The following is a 25,841-nucleotide window of genomic DNA, read 5'->3' as shown; positions in this document are numbered from 1 at the left end:
TCTATGGGACTCCTCCAGAAGCCACCCAGAAACTGTGTACAAGGTCTTATTTTAAGTTGTCCTTGTCTTCCAGAGTATGAAGGAGGGAACTGCAGCAAGCTACAGTATGGGAACTTTTCAAGTTTCTAGTACTTTCCCACCTCCATTTTCTGTTTTTTCTTCAGTGACAACAGGTATTCACATTCAAAGTTTCTAAATGCCACCTGTTTATCAGGACAAACATAAGAACTAATGAGTGTTTTGGCTTGGTTCTTCTTTAAAGCTGATGTTACACCACACACAAAATTCTGGGCAAGGGCAGTGCAGAGATGAGCAACCACAGAGAGGTCCCTACTGGCTAACCTGAATGCCCTTAACATCGGCCTTAAAAATATGAAGGACTAGGATCAGTGCTTCCCATCGAGGCTGAAAGGTGTTCTCTTTTCTCTTTCCTGGAGGGCAACTAGGCCAAGTCAGATATTGGCCAACATGAAGGTACCTTTATCTTTTGAGGCTGAGTTATTGATTTTTACTCAGTGGATGGAGAAAGATCTGAGCCACCAGGCCTGGAGGGGGTTGAAGCACACGTGAGGAAACCTTGCACTTTACTTCCACATTCTACATTACACACAGGAAAGGCACTGCTGGGAGCTGACTGCATTTGTTACTCCAAGGGAATAAGACAGAGAGTCACGGAAACAAAGCAGCCTTCTTCAGCTGAGGGCTGCTGCTTTTGATGAGGATCATGGAGTCTGTATGCTTTGTCTTTATGCATACCTCATTCTGAAGAGGTTTAGGAGCATTTGTTTTAAGTCCTTACGCTTGTTTATAGCATGTGTGTTGGAGAAGAGCACACTCAAGACTGTATATGTGAATATGTTTAATTTTAATCGGTGTGTATGTATTTAATTTTATCAAATGTATTAAAGGATTATTTCAAAAAATTAACATGCAATAGAAAACACATGTATGACCAGTGTTTGCAAAGCAATAGGAGGTAATCTGAGGTCACCAGAAATGAATGATAAGAGTTAAGTTGGTCCCCTCCCTCATCTCCAATGTGGTAGTTCAGCATCCCAGTACTGAGGAGGATGTAGTTCTTTGCCAAGATGTCCTCCAGGGAGTGCTATTCCTGTTTTACTTCATTCTGAATTGAAAGGAAAAGTCTCCAGCTAATACCATGCCACCTGAGTGAATGACATTTACAATTTTTTACTTCTCAATAAACAGAAGGCACTAAGGGTCAGAACATCATGAACTACCTGCTATAGTTTCTGTAGGAATGACTAGAACATACCCAAGGCATATTCCCCTGGGATCTTTTAAAATATTTTTGGTCATCCTGTGTTGAGGTCAAAGAGTTAATATCAGAAGTGTTGGCTTTGTTTATTGTCACAATGTCCAGCGCTATCTGACAGCTATGATTATAAAACTCAGGGTAACAGAAAATGGAGAAAAACCAAGAAAAAGTCAACATCCTTACCTGTGATGAGAACTGTTGTTGCCTGAGCAGCACATCCTTCTTCCATTTCCCATCTCAGTGGCAAAAGAGCACAGGTGGGAGCATGGGGGCAGGGGAGGTGAGAAGGAACTGGGAGAAAGAGAGGGGGAGAAGGGAAAGGGAGAGGAGCACATCAGGGAGAAGGAAGGTTGAGTCAGAGGAAGAATAGCGGAGAGTACGATGAGAGATACCATAATAGAGGAAGCCATTATAGGTTTGAGGAAAGATCTGGCACTAGTGAGATTTCCAGAGATGTACAAGGATGACACCAACTGACATCGAGGCTTCCTTAAATGCCCTTCCCATAATGAGATTGATAACTACCTTATATGCCATCCTAGAGCCTTCATCCAGTAGTGGATGGAAGCAGAGGCAGACACCCACAGCTAAACACTGAATTGAACTCCTAGAATCCAGTTGCAGAGAGGGAGGAGTGATGAGCAAAGGAGTCAAGACCAGGCTGGAGAAACCCACAGAGGCAGTTGACCTGAACAATGGTGAGCTCATGGATCCCAAACTGATGGCTGAGAGGCCAGCATGGGACTTATTGAGGCCCCCTGAATGTGGGTGTTAGTTAGGAGGCCTCGACAATTTATGGGAACTCAAATAGTAGATCAGTATTTTTCCCTGGTATACAAATGGACTTTGGGAGCCCATTCCACATGAAGGGATGCTCTCTCAGCCTGGACACATGGGGGAGGACCTAGGCCCTGCCCTGGATGTTATGACAGACTTTGAAGTTCCCCCAAGAAAGGACTCACCTTCCTTGGGGAGCAGAGGAGAGATGGGGAAGCTGGTGGGGCAGCAGGGGAGGAGGGGAGGGAGAGGGAGATGGGATTGACATGTGAAAAAAGTTGGTTTCTAATTTAAATAAAAAAGAAGAAAACCCTGTTCAAACAAACAAACAACATAGGTGGAGATTACCAGGATAGTAAATGGAGAACTTAAAAAATAACTCATAATTACCAAGTACTTATGTGTCAAAGACTGTATATTGTCTGCCAATAATAATTAGAAGTCTGAGGAAATGTTTTTCCTTATGGGAAAATCCTAGCAACCCATTCTAGTCTCCATTTCAGGAACCACAATAAGACACCATTCTTGACATAAGAAACCAGGTTTGCAGAGGTATAGACAAACTATGGTGCCAGTAGGACAGAATGTTAGTCTGTGTACCCTGTTTTTGCCAGATAGACAATGTCTAGGTGGAATATGGGGCGAATCTGACTGAAAGATTGGATTAATTCAGGTGACTTCTTTGAAAATCATTCATTTTCTGATTACACAATTATAAGAAATCACTGACTGAAAAGGGGGATCCTTTAAATGTTAGTTTGAGGATAGTTTCACATGCTATTAAGTAGAGAAAATAGAAATATTCATGGCCTGCACCCATATTTTCCAATTTTATTTTCTTTTTATTTGCACATGATAATTATCATTCCTACCATTGCATTCATTTAACCTCAACTTTTGCCATTCCTCTATAAGGAGTTGATATTTAATATCCAACCTTAAAAACAAGAGCAAATAGATGGAGGTATGTCAATATAATGCCATGCAATGTTTTGAAGATATGGGAATTCTATTTACACATTGCTGAGAAAAGAAAAATAGGAATCATGCTTTCCAATTTGAAAACTTATGATAAACAAGAAAGAATGGTTTGGGCATAATGAGAATCATGTGGATCAATGCAGTAAAATTGAAAGTCTTGAAATAGGATCAGATGTTTACAGTCAATTGATTTTCACCAAGGGTACCAAGGCCATTTAATGTGAAAACAAGAGGTTTGTGAACAAATGATACTAGGATACCTAGATACAAAAGACTGAAGCCAGGACCTCACCTCAGATCATGTTCAAAAAGGAATGTAAGATTTGTTAAAGGTTTAAATGAAAGAGATAAAAATATAAAGTTCCCCAGGAAAACACAGGAGAAGGCCTTAATGATTTTGGAATTGGCAATGAAATCTTAGATATGACAACAAAAGTATATGTGAGCAAAAATTAATGGACTTGATTTCATCAAAATTTAAAACTTTAGTAGCCCAGAGTACTTTCAAAAAAGAAAAACAAAGACAACCTACAGAATGGGGGAAATGTACATAATTTAACTGGTACTTAGTGGTATATCATTCTGGATAATCTTGTGTCCATCCAGAATACACAGAAAACTCTCAAGACTCAACAACAAAGTCAAGGAACGCCCCCCCCCATGAGCAAATGAATTGGAGAGACCAAAGAAGTTACAAAAATGCCCAAGAAGCACATGAAAATACGCATGACATCATTTCACTGTGAACCCCAGCGACAAAGACAAGGAGAGTGTGATCATAATTTAAGGAAACAGCATCATCAAGGACATTGCAAAAGTGAACCTTTACCCATCACTATGGAGAATGTAAAACAATGTAGAAAATATTCATATTATTTCTTGCAAAGTTTAGCATAGCATTATTACATGGCCTAGCAATTCCATTTCTAAGCATACACAGTGCTTCCAAATGGTTTGTGCCTATTTTTACTGTAACTTGCTATGTCAGTCAGTTAGTGTAGGGTAGTCTTTTCCTTGTCAGCTGCTTTGGTTTTTCTCCCACCAGCCGCCTGGGCTCTGCCAAATTGCAGTCCACAAATAACACACAAGACACTGTATTAATTATGAGGCTGTTGGCCATTTGCTTGGTTTCTTACTTCCTATCTCTGACTTAAATATTTACCCCACAATTGTTAATTTAAGTATTTTCTCTTACCAAAGAAAGGGGTCCGGACCTCTGATTCCTAATTCCTATGGTGGCTACATCATGACTGACTCTGCCTCTCTTTCCCAGAATCCTCCTTGACTCCTAGTCCCAACTATCTTGCTTCCCTATTGGCCAACAGTGCTTTATTGACATATACACAGGATTTCCCCATCAAGTTAGTGTCACTAGAAGGCCTGCTCTTTTTTTTTTTGAAGGGAAGTGGAGGAAGAATGGATCTGGGGAGGGGTCCAGGATATGTGGAATGAAGGGAAACTGAAGTCAGGATGTATAAGAATTGTCACTGTAACAAGAATCCAATAATCGGCACACTTGTTAAGGGAACAGGTAACTGTTTATTGTAGAAATTACTTACAAGAGAATACAGGCCACCAAGGTGAGTCAGTAGCTTTCAGCACAAAACTAGAAGCTGAAAAGAAAGCGTGCACCCAAAGTGGGCATGGCTAGCAGCATAGTTCATCGCCCTTTCATTACCACATCTGTATGTGTCTCTAGTCACTCCCAAAGTGGGTGTGGTTAGCGGCTCGGTGAACCACCCTATCATTACCACATCTCTGTGTGCCTCTAGCGTGCCACATGGCTAGCAGCACAGTCCTAAAATCTCCTCCTACAATCCCTCTGTTAGTCTAAAGAAGATATTTAAACCTAAAACAAAACTAACTTGTGTCAATGAACAAAGTGTCTCAAACATCTATCCCACTTAAACCTAAGCTTATCTGAAAGACATACCCAAGTCTGAACACCTCCTTCCAATCCCAACCCTAACATAATTGAAAACTAACACTAACAGGTGTAAACTATCTTGCAATATCAACAGTAGGGACAGGGGGCGTGGAATTCTCAAAACTACATCCTGCTTTGGTGGTACGATGACCATCTCATGGGGACCGGTGAGAAGAAAAATGTCAGTGTAACAAATCTTAAGTAGATTAGACAGTCTCTGTTTGGCAGGGGATACTCGATTGAAGTTCTTGACTGGAGTTCTAGTGTTGATTGAAGCTCTCATCTGAAGCTCTGGCAAGATTGTAGAAGGTGGACTGTATCAGTTTCTTGGTCTAGAGTTGTATTGAGTGATGTGTTTCCAAGCTGGTTTCAGGATGCTGCTTGTCAGGTGGAGTCGACGATGTGGGGCAGTTCAGATGCATCAAAGTCGGATCAGGTGGAGTAGATGAAGTGGAGCCCCATTCTCTTTTCGAAGCAGTTGAGATTGCTGTCAGGAAATCCCTCGTTCTCTGGAAAACTCAAACATTAATGTTAACAAAGAAATTTTTAACTTTTATATGTATGCATCCTGGGAAAGGCAACAATAGGGAAGATAGTAAACATGAAGGAGATTAGACTTTTCAGGAAAAGAAATCCACAGATGATAGTCCCCAATTTTGTTTTCTTCTGTCTTATATCCATGGCTCGTTGATATAATACGGAAATTCTGAATTTTATTTAAACAATACGCTTGAATTTAGAGTAGGAGAGCCAACTCAACTCCAAAGCCAGCTTCAGTTAAATGAATGGGGAATAAAGCATATTAAGAAACAAAGAGAAATGGGTATTATAAAAAACAATATAGAGAGATTTAGACTTTGATACCACACAGTGAGTTATTGTTTGTTTGATAGTCCTCAGGGTAGCTATCCCTTCTTTTTAGGTATCCATATGCCCTACAGACCATGAAAATAAGGACTTGTACAGGTTTCTGTGTTTTGTCATGATCCCCATGGTATGGACAGCACCCTCTATCAGCAGGAAGCAGTTTGGAATGAGCAATGTTCAAATTCCCAAATATTGTTTATAAATCTTTGTTTTCATTTAAGTGGGGATGAATGCTTTTAATTGGATAATGATCCCAACCAATCTCTTTTTAAAGGTAAAAGGGGAATGTGGTATGGAAATGAATACTTTGTATTCGTATGGTTTTTCATTTATTGATACAAATTCAAGGTCAATTTTATGATATGTATATTTCTCCTCTTGATTAAGTATTGTGCTTATACTGATCTTTTAAAATATAATGCATAATTAAATACAGATTGTAGTTACTTACAATAGTCTGAATTTATAGTTAGGTTAGTTAGGCTTTCTAGATACAGAGATATATTTGAGATAGATAGATAGATAGATAGCTAGATAGATAGATAGTTGTCAAACCTTTCAAAGACCTTCAGAAAATGGCATTTAAAATGGTTTAGGGATTTTCTTGACAATGAGAAATGTCTGCTCCTGGCAGCACCAATTATGTCTGAGAGGAAGATAGGCATCGAAGAAACCCATTATGGATTTTGCTTTCAAAATGGAAAGATTAGGCATTTGGGCAAGTAACTGCTCTTGCTTAGACTGCTTGACTGTTGGTGTATAAAGTAGACATGCAGGACCACAGGAAAGTGACTGCTGAACTCAAACAGTCCCACAGAGTTCCTGCTTCATGGAAGAGTCTACCAGACTTTCTGCAGGACACACAAAATAACTGACAGACTGCCAAAGCAGATGGACAGCTTGAAATTTCCTGCTTTGCTGAGAAGTCTTCCAGACACACTGTGGACTATGGGCTGAAGATGGATGCCCCAACGTTACAGCTGAACTTTGGGTGACTGTCCAGGCAGTAAGATGTCTTTGTCACTTCTAGTGTTTATATATTATCCTTCTGTGGTCTTAGAGCGAGTTGAAGTTGGATAGTTATAATCATAGTTTCCCTTAGCTATGATAAAAGATAAGCTACATATAAGATTTTAGATTTACACAGATAGGATAGATAATAAAATACTTTCTTTAAATCTTACTAAATGTTAATGGGCTAAATATTGTAACTACAGTTCTTGCTTGATAACTGTTCTGCTATATATAATTTGACTATGTTGAAGTTAAAACCTTTCTTTTTATTTAGACAAAAAAGAGATTATGGGAGATGTCATTCTGTAAATCTGTCTCTCTTATTGGTTGTTGAATAAAGCACTGTTGGCTATTAGGGAAGCAAGATAGGTTAGACTAGAAGTCAAGGATGATTCTGGGAAAGAGAGGCAGAGTCAGACACCATGTAGACCTCCAGAGTAAGAGGTCTGGACCCTTTTCTCTGGTAAGAGAAATACTTAGATTAACAATTATGGGTTAAATACTTAAGTCAGAGCTAGTCAGTAAGAAACCAAGTAAACGACCAACAGTTTTATAATTAATATAGTATCCTGTGTGTTATTTGGGGGTTCAGACAGCACAGCAGGGCCCAAGTAACTGGCAAGGAAGACCACACTCTACAAAGGATGATTGAAAAAAACTATGCCTGAGGAAGATGGGAGACCTGGTCCTAAGGTCATAAGGGCAGAAGAGCAGCTCCTGCCCCTCACTGCCTGCAGCACTCAGGAGAGCAAGCCCTGCACCTTACCTGGGCAGCACAGTATTGCCGACTCTTTTGACAGAAGTATGGGTGAGCCAGCCCCAAAGCTATGAGCTGTCCGACTACTTGTCTGTTATATGAAGGTGTGGGTGGGGAAGAGTTGTCCCCCCCCCTTATTTCTCACCCCTTGCTGCCTGCCATAGATGGAATTGCTGCTGACCCTCCCCTTACCAGCTACAACAAATAGGGCCTTTCTCCTCACCTGGACGGCACACTGTTCAGCTGACCCCACTGATGGAGGCAAGGTGAGCTGGCCCTGAGGCTATTACAGTGGGACAGCTTGCCATGTGGTGGTGAGGGTGAGGGAAAGATGCCCTCCCTCCTTTCCCCATCACCTGTGGACCAGGGAATGGACCCTTCTCTTTTCTAGCTGTAACAATTGGGAGAGCGGACCCTGTACCTTGCCTGGACACCACAGTAGAGCTGACCCTGTTGGCCAGGGTTCAGTCGAAACCCTTGAGAATGTGAGGGTGGGTGATATGGCCCCACCCCTCATCTGTCACAAAGTGCTGTGGATGGGGAAGCGACATCCTCCCTTTGCCCCTCCCCACCTGTGGCAGGTGGGAGAACTGGTCCTGAGGTCATAAGAGTGGGAGAGCTATCCCTGCACCTCACCAGCTTCAACATTCAGGAGAGTGGCCCCTACACCTTGTCTGGGCAGCATGGTAGAGCTGTCCCTGATGGTGTAGGTATGGTTGAGCTGACCCCAAGGGCATGAAAGCTGGAGAACTGGTCCCACCACTTGCTCATTGCTGCAAGCAGTCAACTAGCCAGGACAAGGGAGGAGAGCTTGCCTTGGTAGTGAGGACAAGGGACATCTGGCAGTCTGAACAATACCACAACTGCTCAAGCTCAGAAGCAAGGTTATGAGTTGGCCCACTCCAATATCCACCCCATCTGTGATCTGCTGGAGCACATGAAGGGGCTGGACCCAAAATGGCAAGATCACTACAACGGTGCAACAACGTATATCCAAGAGGAGTTCCAATGAGGGTCCAGTATTAATAGTGTAGGAGATACCTGAGGCCTCAAACTGGACAAATGACTTTTTACAATGAATACATGCATATACAGCATAAATGATGAGATTGCTTTTTCCTTTTTATCCTCCTTTTTTTCTTAAATTTTATTTTATTATTTTTTTGGGGGGGCGAGGTTGCAATGGCAGAAGGCACATATGAATGGATGAAAAATGTGTGGAATTGAGATGCATTAGGTGAAAAACACAAAGAATAAATAAAAAGAAAGTTAAAAATTGTACATTATTGTTCATAGCAATTTGATTCACAATAGTTAATAAGTACAAACAACCCAAATATCTACCAAATGATCAATGAATAAGTAAAAACTAATATCTTTATAAAAGAATATTATTCATCCATAAAAATGGTGAAATATGAGATGAGGGGCTGTGGGAATAGGGCCAACCAAAATAAAGGTGTATGAATGGAAACCTATAATCTTATAACCAAACTAAAAATAAAATGTTGGAAGGGACGCCTCCTTCATGGCTTGTCAAAGCTCTTCCTTGAAGCTATGAGCTATTTAAAAAATCCTCCATAAGATGTGGGAAAACTCTTACGAGTTCTTGGTCAAGGAGGCCCCAGAGGTCCACAAAACAATACAGTCTTGTGCTATTTTTCCTGGGTACCTAAAGAACTAAAGAAATCCCTGTTGCTGAAGTTATCACATACCTGGGTTGCTTCATATAGAAAAACCAAGCTGAGACTGAGGTGGAAGTCTCCTCTATGCTAACTAGTACTATACAAACAGCAACACTTGGGCAATAGTGGAATGGTTATTATGAGGCTAGCTAACTGCTCAAGTTGGATTTGATGACCACCACATAGGAGGGAATCTATACCTGATATTATGGAGCCACTGAAGAGACTATGACTGGGAAGGATATTGGACCTGAAAGAGGGAAAATGATTCTGTTGTTTAGATAAACTCACCACCTTCTAAAACATATAAGTTTATGCTCATAAACAATTGCTATGCTCAGCCTTACTCAAAAAAGCCTCTCTTGCCAGTGGACTGTGATGGTGGCAGAGTCTTGTAGCTACACAAGATGCTGAGAATAAATGACAGCTGAGCGCTTATCCCTAGAGAATCATTCACTTTCAAGACTGTGTAAGAGGCGGCAGAAGGACTGTGGAGTTCTGTTTTCTAGATAATACACAGCACTGCAACCAGGTACAATCAGAATGCAAAGAACTAACCTAATAAAAAGAAGATTTTTAAGCCAACTACTAAACTCTAATTTTTAAAAAAGTCATTCATATTCCAAAACCAAAAATTATTCAGAAATATCTACAAATATCTTTTATTGCTCAAGTACTTTATCCATATCTCAAATACCATTTAAAAGTTTTATACACACTGCTATCCCATATGGGTTTTAATTTCTTCATAATGATATTCTGAATGATTGAGACAATTTGGGCAGACATCTTTTGTCTTTAATACAATCACTTGATTGTGTAATAAAACAATTTTATTCGTGTAGTAAAACTCTAATAGATTTTCATTTATTTTACCCAAAATAGTGAGAAATAGTTGCATTTTATAACATGGATAAACTTTGAGAAAATTATGCAAAATAACAGGTGACATGTATAGAAGGCTGTTTTTATGAGTTTACTGACAAAATATCCAGAGTAAGTAAAGCCACAGAGGCAGAAGTTGGCAGTTGGGTTCTAGGTCCTGGGAAACTAGAGAGGGCATGAGCACCTACCAGTGAGTGGGTGTGGTGTCCTTGGGGAAGTAACGATGATTGAAACCTGACTTAGTCTGTTTTGTGCTTCTACTACAGAATACCACAGACAAGATAAGTCATACCGAGCACAATGGGTTTCTCAGTATTCTGGTTGTTGACAAGTCATGTTTAAGCTATTGGTACTTGTGTAGGGACTTTTTACAGTATTTCATATGGCAGAAGGCAGGAAGGTAAAGAGAGATGGAATGTTGTGTCTCCATATCAGAAGAGTGTGGATCTATTTCTGGAAGCCCTTGTGGGTGACCTCAGTCTATCCATGAGGGGTGCTAGTGATCTAAATTTATGTCTTCCAAAAGGCCTCATCTACCATTCCTATTTTTCTAGGGACCACAAACATGGATTTCAAGGGACATATTTAGATGACAGCACAGACCAATGGACAATTAGGCAGCAGTGAGAATGTGTGAACTACTACTGAATTATACACTTTACATGTTCAATGGTATGGTATATTTTACCTTAGTTAAAATGTGCACTAGTACATCATATTTATAATTATCAAGAAAACTAGTACTCATAAATAAGTATAACATTTCAATTCCATGTAAGTAAATATGTCTGAGAGAAAAAGAAATAATTTGAAATATTAATGAGATCACAGTTATAAAATAGTGAATGATCTTATTCGTCCTTCATATAGTTTGTATTTTTCAAGTTTGCCTAAAATGTATTACTTAAAAATATGACAAAAGAAGCTTAATCATTTAAATAACTACAACCCTGAGTCTGCTTTTATCGCAGCATGGCCAACTGGAAAAGCCAGCTGTGAGAAGGGAAAAGAGGAGTACAAACTGGAGAACTGACCTCTGGATGAAAAAGCATGAGTCAACAATAAGAGGCTGTTCCATGGAATAGACAATACCTCCTGACTCGATGGAGGGTTCCGCAGAGCCTGCAGGATGTCCATTGCCTGCCATACCATGCTGTGACCCTCATTAATGAAGCCAGCTCACTGTCAGAGGCCTTTCAAGATCAGCCAGTCCTGGGAGTTCTGGGAAAACAAGGGAGACTTGGTGATTGAAGGAGTGATCACAGTGTGGGCAGTCAGCAGTCCAAGAGTGTGTGAGAATGTGTGTGTGTGTGTGTGTGTGTGTGTGTGTTAGAAACATTCGAACTTTAAGCTTCTCTGCCCCCCTGTGTTTTGCAATTGGACTGTTTCCTACATCAGGTCCTGGGAAATGAATTAGGGGAACCAGGGGGCTGTGTCGCTTTGACACCAGGACATTTGCTAATAATACATCTACTGAAGGATCAGGGTTTATCAGCCCCTGGGATTTTTGACATTAATTATGCTAATACAGAAATGGGACCCAGAAACCAGGTGTTATCACAGAAAAAATACTAAAAATACATAGTTTTACTAGCTGCTAGGCAGCAGGCAACAAGTAGCTGCTTCCAGGGAAGAGACTGATTGTCTGTGCCTATGGGCACCTTAGCAGGCTGACCCGGGGCAGCCATTCTGAAAGCCAATGTTGGCTACTGATGGCTACAATACATATGGTAAAGTGTTGCTAGAGAGATGAGTTGTAGTAAGAACCAGCTAGTTCACAATAATACACAATATAATGAAATGTATGGGATTTCTAAGCTCAGGGCTTTGCAGCACTGCCCAACTCAATCTCTCTACTGGTTCCAACGAATTACAGAAAAGCAAAATATGGGCTATGGATTTCCCATGACCATCTACTTGGGACAAAGATTGGAAAGTAAGCTTCAAATACATTTGAAAATTGTTCCCTCCAATTTTCAAGGATGGCTTTGACTCACCGAACATACTGGCAGTAATCAACAGAAGTTTAGTTATTTCTTAAAGAAAACACATTGCCCAAAGCAATCAGAAACTAGGAGCTAAAAGCCTCTGCCCATGACTAACAATCACTGTCAGATTTCCACCTGTATTAAAAAGCAAGTGCCAAGAAAACTGGGCAGCCTCTGAGGCAGGATGATTGTCCTATCCCTACTCCAGTCAGTGCTAAGCAGAGTCCCCAGGATAACAATTGACAAAGGAAACCTTTGCCTAAAACCTAGTCAGGAATCTCCCTACTTGGGAGAGAAAGAGCCTTCTTTCTTCTAGCAAAGTCCAGATTTCTGGGAGCCAGTGGCTACTGGACACCTCCACTTAATTTCTGCTCTCTAGATGACTGGAAATTACTTGAGGGTTTGGAAAGATTACTCGGTGGGAAGAGAGCATGTGTTGCACAAAAACAATTATTTGAGTTTGTATCCCAAGCACTCATGTTAAAAAAAGCCAAGTCTGGCTCAATCCTGTACACACACACACACACACACACACACACACACACACACACACACACACACACCTCACTCTCTATTTTGGTTATCTTGTGTGTTATAGTAAAGAGCAGCAGAAAACAGGTCTCTTTAGGATCAAATTTCTAAGCAAGAAGAGGCACATGGAGATCTGAGTGCCTACTTGAGGGCACTCTGAGTTTCACAGATGGATATAATACAGGATCAGTGTCACTCTTAGGAAGGATGGCATGCCTTCTGTGTCCAACATAAAGGACTGCCTACAGGATCCAACCATTAAAGAGGTTGACTTTAGCAGAATCGGTCAGTGCTGATTGGCTGTCTCTTCTGGGGATGAACTGTGAGGGCACGGCTAGAAAATCAGAATATCCTGTCCCCCAACCACTGTCAGTCACCAGGCACCCATGTCCCACCCTGTGCTGCCCACTCTTCCACACACCAACCTGAAGGTCATGCCAATAGCTTTAGTGAATCATCAGTGAACTAACATGTTTTTTCCATCTCTTTCCTGGACATCAAGGACCTTACAGACATTATGTTGCTGAGGACATAGCTATCAGAGCCACTAACTTACAGATGCCTTTATATGAGTATGAGATAATCATGAGCTACTAGGATTTGACAGCTACAGCTTTAAGAATAACCTCCAGCAAATAAAAGTGTTTCGGGGGAGGGGGAATGAAGATGCTTAAAGAAGTAACAGCAAAGGCTATGTACTGGCTACTAAGACACTAACCTCAGGGACCAATGCAGTGACATCAGCATAAGGACTGATGACAGGATTCAAAGCATGAGGCTTAGAACATGGGACAGTTATGTGCCCCATCCTCTAATTGCTGGGTATCTTTGGAAAGTCACCTGGCACCACTGAGCATTTGCTAACCTCTTGTAAAAGGGAAGCTGTCACAATTCCAGAGTTTTCCGGTGCCGATTATAGACACTGGTTGCTTAGTTTCATGTAACTATCAGCTTATGTGCATCTTTCTACACTTAAATAACAAATAAAAGAATTGTATCTCAAATCCAGGAGGCTAAATTAAGGAAGGTGCTTGAAAAAAAAAGATTGCTTTCTCATCTTGAGAAGATGAACATGGCCTCAGTCTTGTGGATCCAAAAGCCAACAGAGAAATATTCTACAATTTATTTATTTATTTTTGGTTTTTCAAGACAGGGTTTCTCTGTGGCTTTGGAGGCTGTCCTGGAACTCGCTCTGTAGACCAGGCTGGCCTCGAACTCACAGAGATCCACCTGCCTCTGCCTCCCGAGTGCTGGGATTAAAGGCGTGTGCCACCAACGCCCGGCTTTCTACAATTTATTGATGAGCGACAGAGGATGGGTTTAGGATAATCTAAGTTTCTAGCAGTGACACTAAGAAACAAGCTTCTTCCATGGGATCCGGAAGAAAGGCAGCCTGGGCATCTGTAGCCCTGCATCTGTATAGAGGGTATATCTCTACCACTGCTCTGCAGCAGACCCATTTTCTGATGCCATGATTCAGTGTGGTAAGGGTGAACTTTAATTATAGTGTTTTGTTTGCTAGAAACCTTTTCATGATCTTCCCTTTATTTGGGTTGCTTTCATTCTTACTACACGTATTTTTTTTCAAAACCAACTAATTTTGTGACACCAGCTATATGTGACAATTCAATCCTGATGCTATCTCCGGTTAAAGGCTTTCTTGGAAGAACCTTAACTCTACAGGTTAAGGACTCATTTCTCCAGACTGTCCCCATTTCAACTGCAAATGGGGGTCCCAGGCCTCCCCAGTCTGCTTGGCTAAATACAAATTCCAGATTCCCATTAATGCCTATCAAAGCACTCAGAGAACTCAAAAAAGTACTTGATTGCCACTATTGTTTAGTATAACTCACAGATAGCCAAGGGTGACATGAATATACATAGCAAGGTGAGGGCAGGTAGAAGGAAGAGCATATATTCAGACATACAACCTTCCAGCAAGTCAGTGTGCCCAGATCTGAAACTCTCTAGACTATCCTGGTTAAAATTTAGTTATCAGACTGTGATATCTCAGTGGGTAAGAGTGCTTACTGCAGGCCCAAGGACTTAAGTTCAAATCCTTGTCACTCATATAAAAAGCCAGGCATGGCTACACATGCTTGTAACACCATTGTTGGCAGACAGAGACAGACAGATCTTTGGAACTCACTGCCCAACCAGCCCACTCCAAGCAGTGAACTTTGGTATGTGAGAGACACTGTCTTAAAGGGATATAATGGAGAGATAGATTGGGATGCTATTGTCTTCCTCTGTCTGAAGTTTTTATTCTCACATGGTCTACACACCTAATTATCACATACATAACACACACACACACACATACACACACACACACACACACACACACACACACACGAGAGAGAGAGAGACAGAGAGAGAGAGAGAGAAACAGAGAGAGACAGAGACAGAGGCAAACATGCACCTAGTAAAAAAGAAAAAAATTTGATTTTCAAAGAATCCTGGCATGTTTGCTTATACCTGTCCCAGTATTTTGTAGGTTGAAGCAGGAGGATTGCAGTGAATTTTAGGCTAGTTTGAGCTATAACACAAGATTTTCTCGCAAAAATTATAAATGGAGGGATTTTCAAGGTTGTGTTACCTCCTTGGTCACTGATAGTAAAACTGGACTTCCAGTCTTCTGCTCACTCCCTTTGTGGCTCAAAGTTCCTGCCCTTTGTCCTCCAAGTGCCAGCTTTGGTTACTGAGCTTCCCAGGATCCACCAAGAGTCACCTTGTTAACATAAACTCTTGGAAGGGATGAGTTACAAAAGACATCCCTATAATCTAGGGAGGAAATGCTACTGTGTTTCAGGAGCTCTGTGGCAGAAACTGAGGTAAGAGCCAAATAAAATCTTTTCTGTACACTGTTTCCCAGAGATAACGATGATGATGAGGATTTTAGTAATTTACATTAGTATTTTTAAAGAACTTGGCTGCTCGTAACAAAGCTGTCTTTCAAATTCTCTAAGCTGGGGGGGGGACCTTATGTTTTCCTGAAATGTCCAGACATGTCAGCTGGCCTCTGACAAAGGTGCGGCCGGCATGTTTACTGTACCTGTAGCTACCTGGTAACAGGGTGAAACCACAGATGACAGTTTGCTTTTGTGTCTCTACTTGAAGATATTGAATTTACTGAGTCTGAATCCTCATCCAGTAGTTATACAATGTTTAATATCCATCCTCTCCTTTTTGACAAAACAATCTGTCTCTCTTTTTAGATACCAGGTATCCTTTAACTGGGTTTCCTCTCCTGCAGTTATGAACTGTCTCTGCCTGAAATGTGTATGTAAAAAGTTCTGAAGCTAACTGATGCTGCTTCTGTGCAGACACACATGGGCATGCTTTCTACTCATGTGCAAATACACATGGACATGCTTTCTGCTTCTGTGCAGACACACATGGACATGCTTTCTGCTTCTGTGCAGACACACATGGACATGTGTTCTATTCATGTGCAGACACACATGGGCATGCTTTCTGCTTCTGTGCAGACACACATGGACATGTGTTCTATTCATGTGCAGACACACATGGGCATGCATTCTGGCACACTCACTCATGGTTTTATTCATTCTCTGACACAAAGAAGAAACCTCTTAAGTATTTCCATTTTCCAGTTTGTTAAATATTTACAGTGCATCCATTGATTTTATAAAGAGAAAATTTACATTTAGGAGAATCTGAAATGGATAACTGATTTAAAGAACATTTAAACAAAAGGTCTGTGATGGGGAAGTCCTGTGTATATGTCAATAAAGCACTGTTGGCCAATAGGGAAGCAAGATAGGTGGGACTAGGAGTCGAGATGGACTCTGGAAAGGAGAAACACAGGGAGTCACGATGTAGCCTCTAGAGGAGTAAAAGGTCCGGACCCTTTCTCTGGTAAGAGAAATGCTTAGATTAACAATTATGAGTTAAATACTTAAGTCAGAGATAGCCAGTAAGAAACCAAGCAAATGCCAACAGCTTCATAATTAATATAGCCTCCTGTGTGTTCATTTGGGACTGATGCGGCGCTGGAACCAAGATAGGGGGAAGGCTGCTCCCTACAGGTCTGCAGTAATTTTCTTCTAACTTGAAGTAGTTCACCATAAACAAGAGGGCAATATACAATTATAATCTGCTTCAGACTTATTTCACAAATGATTCTTGGAGAGGCACAAATTCTAGCTTAGGGACTTAGTGGAGTTCTCAGTATAGAGGTCTATAACCAGGGATAGAATACCAAGAATGGGTATTGAGAAAATAGAATCTAGGATTGGGGACATAAGGAAAGAAGAAGAATGAATAAGAATCTTGTAACTGGCTAAATTTAAATCAGAATCCAAACTAAAAGCACAACCAATCAAAAGTATTTCCTTATCTACAGACTGAGAAGATGTGTCAGTGAGCCAAACACTTGATATATCTGAGTTTGAATCCTCCAAACCCATGTAAATCTTAGCACAGAGTTTTAATCACCCAAACTTAGCACATCTCCACACACATATATACCTAGTATGTTGTTGAAAAATGCAACCTGATATATCAGAATCATTAGAAGATCTTGGAACATCCAGTCTGCTCTATATGCAGTTGTGAACCACAGAGACAATGTCAAGGTAGAAGATGAGGACTGACACTAGAAGTTGTCCTCTGACCTCCATACGCAGTGTGATATGTACAGGCTCTCATTCACATATATGATTGTGCATGAGTGAGTACACACACACACACACACACACACACACACGCACACGCACGTGCAATGACAAAACCCCCAGAGATATTTTCTAATGTAGGCTCTCACACATACTTCCAAAATGAATGCCTTTCCATAAGTCAGTTTCTCTTTTGTCTTGTGTTTTAGAAAAGAATTCAGAAGTACTCATAACCAGAGATGTCTGGCAAATTATTCCATTTTCTCTCCATCAAAGAGTGTTTCCATTTGATTAATCTTTGGGGATTTCCATAAGAAAATTCATTTTTAGAGAAAATTGACTTTTTAATTTTTTTTAAAACCTGTTTTACATGTATGAGTGTTTGGTCTGCATGAATGTCTGTACACATGTATGCTTTATACCCATACAGAGCCTGAAAAGGGTACTGAATTCCCTGAAAAACTGTAATTACAGACAATTGTGAGCTGCCATGCAGGCACTAGGAATTTAACATGGATCCTCTAAAAGGGTAGCCATTATTCTTGATTGCTGAGCCATGCAACTTGTTTTGGTTTAAAGGGGCAAATTTTCTTTTCTCTAGAGTCCTATGCACCAGTCACCATAGCTATTAAAATAAAATGTATCTATAAGACTGTGCAAGGGAGAAGTCACTAATGTTTGTGTAAGCCAAATACAATATGTGGCTCTGTGCATTTAATCTTCACACTGCCACGTGCAACAGAGACAAAGGCTTGCCAACCAGACACCTTAAAAATTGGAGCTGCTTCTCTTTCAAAGAACAGCCCTGGAGCCCCAGTGAAAAACAGAATATTTCCCAAAAGCCCCTTTACACCTTTTTTTCCAATTCACAAATTCACAAATCTAACCCCCAACTCATACATAAATACATACATACATACACACACACACACTATAAAATATCTCTCATCAACTTTCTATCAGAAATTCTAATCTGAAAATCACATAGGGAGTGGACAAGAGATGCATGCATATATGTAGACATAGGTGTGAATAATACATGTTAGGTATATGCACATAGGAGTGTATATCTATGCTCAGATACTCAGATACATGAATATGTACATAGACACATTCAGTCTTCAAGTTCTACATCACAATAATACAAAAAATGAAATTAGCACAACATTCATCTTAGAAATTGGAGAGAAGGGAAACTGAGCTAGCATAGACAAATGCTCCTTGCAGGGCTGGTGATACTAAAAGCAAAAACACAAAGCCCATCTGCTTCACTGATGTGTCCTCGACACTCCCAGTTCCTTTTCCTCTTTCTGTGTAGGATCTACATCCTCACTACATCAGCTTCTCTTTTCACTTCTTTACAGTCCACTCTGAATTCTCACCTTAACTCACCTCTCAAAGCTGAGCCATTATGAGGACATCGAAGTCATCATGTAATTTCACGAGAAGTTCTCCTGCTCTGGAGGAAAGTGGAGCTGACAATTTTCTGGGCAGTAAGGGTTGTGTTCCAAATTACTGAAATCAGAGTCATCTAATAATGAACACAGTGTGTCATTTTTCTGAAACCAGGGGCAACTCTGGGGCTAATTTTCCTTTCTGTGTGCACTAAGAAAGTTCAGAAGCAGAGCTGAACCCCTAGGGGGATGTCTACATATCTTTACTTCCTAGGTAGTTGGTGCAAGCCTGTGAAATTCATGAACATTTTCTTTTCTTTCTTTCTTTTTTTTTTTTTTGATTTTACGAGACAGGGTTTCTCTGTGTTGTTTTGGAGGCTGTCGGTCCAGTCTGGCCTCGAACTCACAGCGATCTGCCTGCCTCTGCCTCCCAAGTGCTGGGATTAAAGGCATGCGCCATACCGCCCGGCATGTGCGACACCACTGTCCGGCTCATGAACATTTTCTAAGAAGCTAAATCTTCTGTGGTCCTAATGGCTCAGACTTTGGCATGGGTTGCCAAAGTCAGACAAGCTGTTCACAAGAGGCACAAGAAACTGCAATGCCTACTGAGGATTTCCTACAGGTTATTGTCTGGTAGAAATTGAAGGACTGCCATTTTGAAACCAACATTTCACCAAAGATTTAAAACCTTTTGTTGAGTCTTCATTATAAGCTGTAATTAACTTCCTTATCTAGGCAGCAAGAGAACTTGGGTGAGTATGTTACAGAATATGAGAGAGTATTTGGGAACCTTATACTAAGAATCCATCCAGGCATGTGACAGACCTTGGAATACATATGCTATAGCTCTCCAGACTGTAATTTAAGTCATCATGAGCTTTGAAACAATCACACAGAAAGCATGTCCCATGCTCCCAAATCCCTCTCATCATCTCTTCTCATCTCTTCTTCTTTAATTATTTGTGGTGATATCTTCCTTGTACAAATAAAGCCTGTCTGAAGGTCAAAGAATAGAGCTTGCCACTACCTAACCATAGAGGTCTGGAGGTCTGTACAGACAGACAGAAAGTGGGCAGAAACAGGATATGAGCATGTAGAAACAGGAACTATCTCTTGTCTTATTCTTCTCTCACATATTACATCTCAAATGCAGTTTACTTCCCCCCTCTTCTCCCAGCATCCCCACCCCTACTTCTCTCCCCCAGATCCAGTCCTTCTCCATTTTCCTTCAGGAAAAGGCAGGCCTCCTAGGACTATCAACCAAATATGTCTTATCAAGTTGCAATAGCATTAGGCACATCCCCTCATACTGAGTCTAGGTGAGGCAACCTAGTAGGAGGAAAAGGGTCCCAAGAGCTGACAAAAGAGTTAGAGACAGCCCTGGATCCTACTATTAGGTATCTCATAAGAACACGTATCTACAACACCATAACATGTAGAGAGAAGATAGGTCAACCCATATAGGCTCCCTGATTGTCAGTTCAGCCTCTGTGAACCCCTATGAGCCCAGGTTAGTTGCATCTGTGTATTTTCTTGTGGTGTCCATAACCCCTCCCCTAACTTCTACAATTTGTCCTCCTCCTCTTCAATAGGATTTCCTGAAGTCCATGTAATGTTTGTCTGTAGGTTTGTATTTGTTCCCATAAGTTGCTGGATGAAGCCTCTTCAATGATGATTATGCTAGGCTACAGATTACAGCAGAATATCACTAGAAATCATTTCATCAACTTTTTTATTTTCTGCTTATGTTAGTTTCTATCCTAGGTCTCTGAGCTATCTAGACTCTGGTTCCTGGCCCTCCAGGCAGTGTCAGGCATGGGCTTCCTTTTGTAGCATGGGTCTCAACTTGGATCAATCATTGGGTACTCCCACAAGTTATATGCCACATTTACCCCAGCACATCTTGTAAGCAGGACAGGTTGTAGGCAGAAGGTTTTGTGGCTGGGGTGGTGCCCCATTTCCTCCACTGGAAGTCTGGTCTGGTTGCAGAGGTAGCTGGTTCAGGTTCGTTATCACTCATTGCCAGGAGTCTTATATAGGGTTGCCATCAAAGATTCTTGAGATATTCCATTGTACTGGTTTCTAGCTCTTCCCAGATATGCCATTCCTTATTCCAGCTGTCTCTCCCAGTATTTTTACCCTCCATCTTCTCCCCCACCTGATCCCTCCTCTTCCCATCTATAATCCCCATCCAGATCTCTCCCCTCATTCACTAGTAATGCCTGTTCTATCTCCCTTACACAATGTGATTCATGTGTTTGAGCCCTTCTTGTTACTTAGCTCCCCTGGGTCTATGGATTGTAGCATGACTGACTTTACTTTAAAGCTAATATCTACTTATAAGTGAATACATACCATGTTTGTTTTTTTCTGGGTCTGGATTAGCTCATTCAGGGTGATCTTTTCTAGTTCCATCAATTTGTCAGTAAATTTCATGATGCCATTGTTTTTAACAGCTAAGTAATTATTCATTGTGTAAATTTACCACATCTTATTTACCCATTCTTCAGTTGATGGGCATCTAATTTGTTTCTAGTTTGTGGTAATTACTAATATGACTGCTATGAACATAGCTGAGCATGGTAGAGCATACATTTGTGCAGGATGATAGACAATGGCTCTATTTGAATTCTTCTACATGCTCATATCTAGTTAGACCAGCACCATTTGTTGAAGATGCTGCCTTTTCATCCATTGTATAGTTCTGGCTTCTTTATAAAAAAATTAGGTGTTCATAGGCATGTGTATTTATCTGGGTCTTTTATTCAATTCCATTGAGCTAATTATCTGTTTTTATGCCAATACCAAGTGGTTTTTTTTCAATATATATCTGTAGTGTAGGTTAAATTCAGGGATGGTGATACCTCTAGAAGTTTGTTTATTTTACAGGACTGTTGTAGCTATCCTGAGTGTTTTGTTTGTTTATCCTTATGAAGTTGAGTAAGAATTGTGTGGAAATTTTGATGGGGATTGCATAGATTTCTACTGATCTGTGAGCATGGGAGATCTTTCCATTTTCTGATAACTTCTTCAATTTATTACTTCAAGGACTTAAAATTACTGTCATACATGTCTTTCACTTGCTCAGTTAGAGTTACCCTAAGATATTTTATATTATTTGTGGCTATTGTGAAGGGTGTTGTTTTCCTGATATCTTCCTCAGCCCATATATCATTAGTATATAGAAGGACTACTGATTTTTTTGTTAATTTTGTGCCACACTTTGTTGAAGGTGTTTATCACCTCTAGGAGTTCCCTGGTAGAATTTTGGGGGTTGCTTATGTGTACTATCTTATCATCTACAAATAAGGATACTTTGACTTTTTCTTTCCAATTTGGATCTGTTTGAACTTCTTTAATTGCATTATTGCTCTAGCTACAACTTCAACTTCAAGATCTGCATAGATATGTAGAAAGTGACAGCCTTGTCTTTTTTTTTCCCAATTTTAGTGGAATTGCTTTGGGTGTTGGATTTTGTTGTGTTGATACCCTGTTTATATTCTAACAAATACAGTTTGCCTGAAAATCAGAGGGCAGAGAGAGTCACTAGTTAACCACAGAGGTCTGGAGTTCTATGTAGACAGACAGAAAGTGATATGGCTGAGCAGAGAGAGGAAAATATGGCAGGAGGAGACAGGAATATACTCTCTTTGGGCTGAGTAGTTAACAAAGTAAGAGATGACTGGACTTGCTCTTTAGACTCTCTGGTCTTTTAGCATTTGCCCCAATATCTGACTATGGGCTTTTATTATTAAGACCTATTAGGATTCATGTTACATTTTGCTAAAGGCTTTTTCTTCGTGTAATGAGATGATCATGTCTTTTTTCTTTCAGTTTATATATTGTGGATCACATTGACAGATTTTTATATATTTAACTATCCTGGAATCTCTGGGATGAAGCTTACTGGATCATGGTGCTCTTTTTATGTCTTCTTGGATTTGGTTTGTGAGTATTTTGTTGAGCATTTTTGCATCTATCTCCATAAGGGAGATAGGTCTGTAATTTTCTTTGCTGAGTCTTTGTCTGGATTTCTGGGTGATTGTAGCCTCATAAAAAGTATTTGGCAATGTTCTTTCTGTTTCTGTTTTGTGGAATAATTTGAGAAATATTAGTATTAGTTCTTCTTTGGAAGTCTGATATAATTCTTCGATAAAACCATCTGACCCTGGGCCATTTTTAGTTGGAATGCCTTTAATGACTGCTTCTATTTCCTTGCGTGTAATAGTATCAAAAACTTTAGGAGCCCAGCTTCTAAAATTTTCATTCAGGGTTCAAGAAAAGGGAACTTCAAATAAACAAAGAAACTAAAATCTGAGGGAAAAAGAAATTGACTCACACACAATTGCTCCTCTACATGTTTTTTATTCTTCTTTTTTCCTCTCTCTCTCTCTCTATTTCTTCTCTGTTTCTTTGTTTATCTCTTTTCTGTCTCTCTCTTTCCCCCAGTTGTTGGGGGTACAGGTATGTATACATGTTTGCAACAGTAATTGTTTTTACAATACAAAGTGAGACTTGAGTTTCTCAGGGTCAGCAAGGCAGGTAAGATTTACACACAGAGCAGTAAACTAAAACTGCTAAGATAAACTTTTAGTGTCAATTGCTTAGAGCTGTAGGTCAAAGAGAGGGTCTAAATTTAATTTGCACAAGAAACAAAACCTGGAGCCTTCCAGTGCTGTAGCCTCAGTGGTGGCACAGGCCTTCAGGAAAGTTTACTTTTTCCTGAGGATGAGCAAAGGGCCTGATTAACTTTGTCTTTATCTTCTCAGGGGAAACAGGAGGGAGCAGTAAATCTCTGAGCTAAACTATTGAGTTAATAAAGTAGTAAGTTTGAGAATCTTTTAGTGCAGGGTTAGTTTAGGTTATCACTTCTCTATCTGCCAATGAGGAAAAGCCAAGGGCATGCTTATTTTTCTGTCCATCTAGGCAGCTATGAACCAACAACTTTGAATGAGTAGTGATTCTATGTCCTTGGATATATGGGAATGTCTTAAATGGGATGCTTTTGCCTGGGCCCTAAACACTGACCAAATGTCTGTCAGTAAAGGTAATTGTAGGAAGACAGATCTCTGCAATTGCAATAGAGAGGAGAACAAGGATCTGATAGTGGGAAACAGGTCTTACACATAGTGTTGTGTTCAGATTGCAAAACCCCAAAAATTCAGCACCAAGGAGACATCACACCGAATGTAGAAACAAAGGTTTCTTTTATTACAAGCTGCAGCCTACATTCTGCTAGGAAGCAAGCAGAATGCCACTTTCAGCTGAGGAGGTGGAGTAAAATGGAAAGTTCAAAAGACTGGACATCTGGAGATTACAAGCTTTTCATGATTACATAGGATGAAACAAGAACAGTATGTTTCAGACAGAATGCAATTAACCAGGGTGCAGGGGTGGAAATAAATTTGTTACATATCTCTGGGGCCAGAGACTTTTACAACTGTAAATTGATAGCTATCTGATCTTCTTTAGGACAGAGAAATGTTGAAACGGCTGGGTTGAGTTACCTTTTCCCAGGCCTTTCTAGTCACTACCCAGTTTTTTGTTTAGCCTTATCTGTCAGGTTCCATTTTGGGAACTTATAAAGGCTTAAAAGTTTTCATTTTTCTATATGGGCTTTTGGAGTCTAAGTTATTAGATTTTTATTATTTTTTCCCATTTCAATAGCTAAGGAATATAATTAGCAAACTAGGGCCTGTTAATGGAGAACAGGTTTTACACATAGCTAGGGAGTGTGTAGTGACCCCCTCCTCCCCCTCCCGTTTTTAGCAGCCATGACAGGCTAATATGTGCTTGCATGACCTTGCTGCACCTGTCCTGTTCACTAGGAGGTCAGATGTCCTCCTCTTGGCAAGGAACCAATCAGAAGTTAGCTGGTGGGGCTGTGCTTTACAGCTCTGGGTGTGCTTTATAGACAAGTGCACAACAGTGACCTGTAGAGCACAGCAACTGCCATGGGAGGGCCTATGGGCCATAACAACCAATTGACCAATCAACACAGGGCAGGTCATCCAAACCTGGAATTGTACCAATCCTGAGACTGGTTCATACCCCTAGAAACTCCCCTTATGCTGCCCTTTAAGATCTCTGCCTCACTGGTTCAGTGTCTTTATCCCGCCATCTGCCATGGTGGATGGATGAAAGGGTTAGCTCATTAAACAACTACAATAGACTCTTTGCTTTTGCACTGGAATGAGCCTCTTGGTGATTTTGGGGTTCAGAATTAATCAAAATGGGTATCTTGGTGATTTGGGGGTTCAGAATTTGGGCACAAGTGTAATCAGTAAAACTTCAAATGCATGGGAGAAATTTGTTCCCAGTAAATGATCAGATACTGCTAAACTGTGGTAAGTAAATCCCAAATTTGTTACAGAAAGGAATAAGCTACAGGAAAAATCTACAGCAAGAAACAGCCAGTTCATTCATGAGATTATAACGCCAAGTACAGCTTTTGTACTGGTTTCGTCCATCAGGAGAATCCTTAATTCTTCTGAGTTATTGTGGGGACACCAGACCTTGAGCAGAAACCCACTTCCCCTTCGGCCTGGGAGCAGGCATCTGTGTAATGTTTACTGAAAACAATTCAGTGCTAAAGCTCTTGATAGGGCTCAGATAAGGGCTTGCTCACTGAAATACCATGCTTTTCACACCCCCTAAGGCTAGATGCCTCTTCCTGGCCCCCTGTGGTGTCTCCCCAATTCTGGGGCCGGAGATTAAACCACTAGCCAGGAGGGTGAGAAGTGGAAAGAATGGTATGTAGATGAATGGCAGAAGTCCTTAAAAAGGGAAGCTCCTTTTTCTTAGAGAGACTTCTCCTGAGACTTCTCTCTCCTAAGCGGACTTGGAATCTCCTCCTAAGCTGACTTGGGAAGCATAAAGTTTGCTTAAAGCAACCGACCAGTCTCTGTGTCATCTATCCCGACCACCTCGCTACATTCTCGGATGCAGGCCGCACAGCAGGTGCGACAAGTTATCTCATGATAGATGCTTGTATAATTACTGTGTGATCTTGTGGCTTATAGCATTATAGGTTTATTTAAATTGCTCATCTGGTCTTGATTTAACTTTGGTAAGTGGTATTCATCATGGAAATTGTTTTTAGATTTCTTTTTT

The sequence above is a fragment of the Mesocricetus auratus genome, unplaced genomic scaffold, assembly GCF_017639785.1.
Source record: "Mesocricetus auratus isolate SY011 unplaced genomic scaffold, BCM_Maur_2.0 Super-Scaffold_100006, whole genome shotgun sequence".
In the NCBI taxonomy this organism is placed as follows: domain Eukaryota; kingdom Metazoa; phylum Chordata; class Mammalia; order Rodentia; family Cricetidae; genus Mesocricetus; species Mesocricetus auratus.
The sequence above is the reverse complement of the archived record's forward strand: the minus strand, read 5'-3'. Positions refer to the sequence as shown.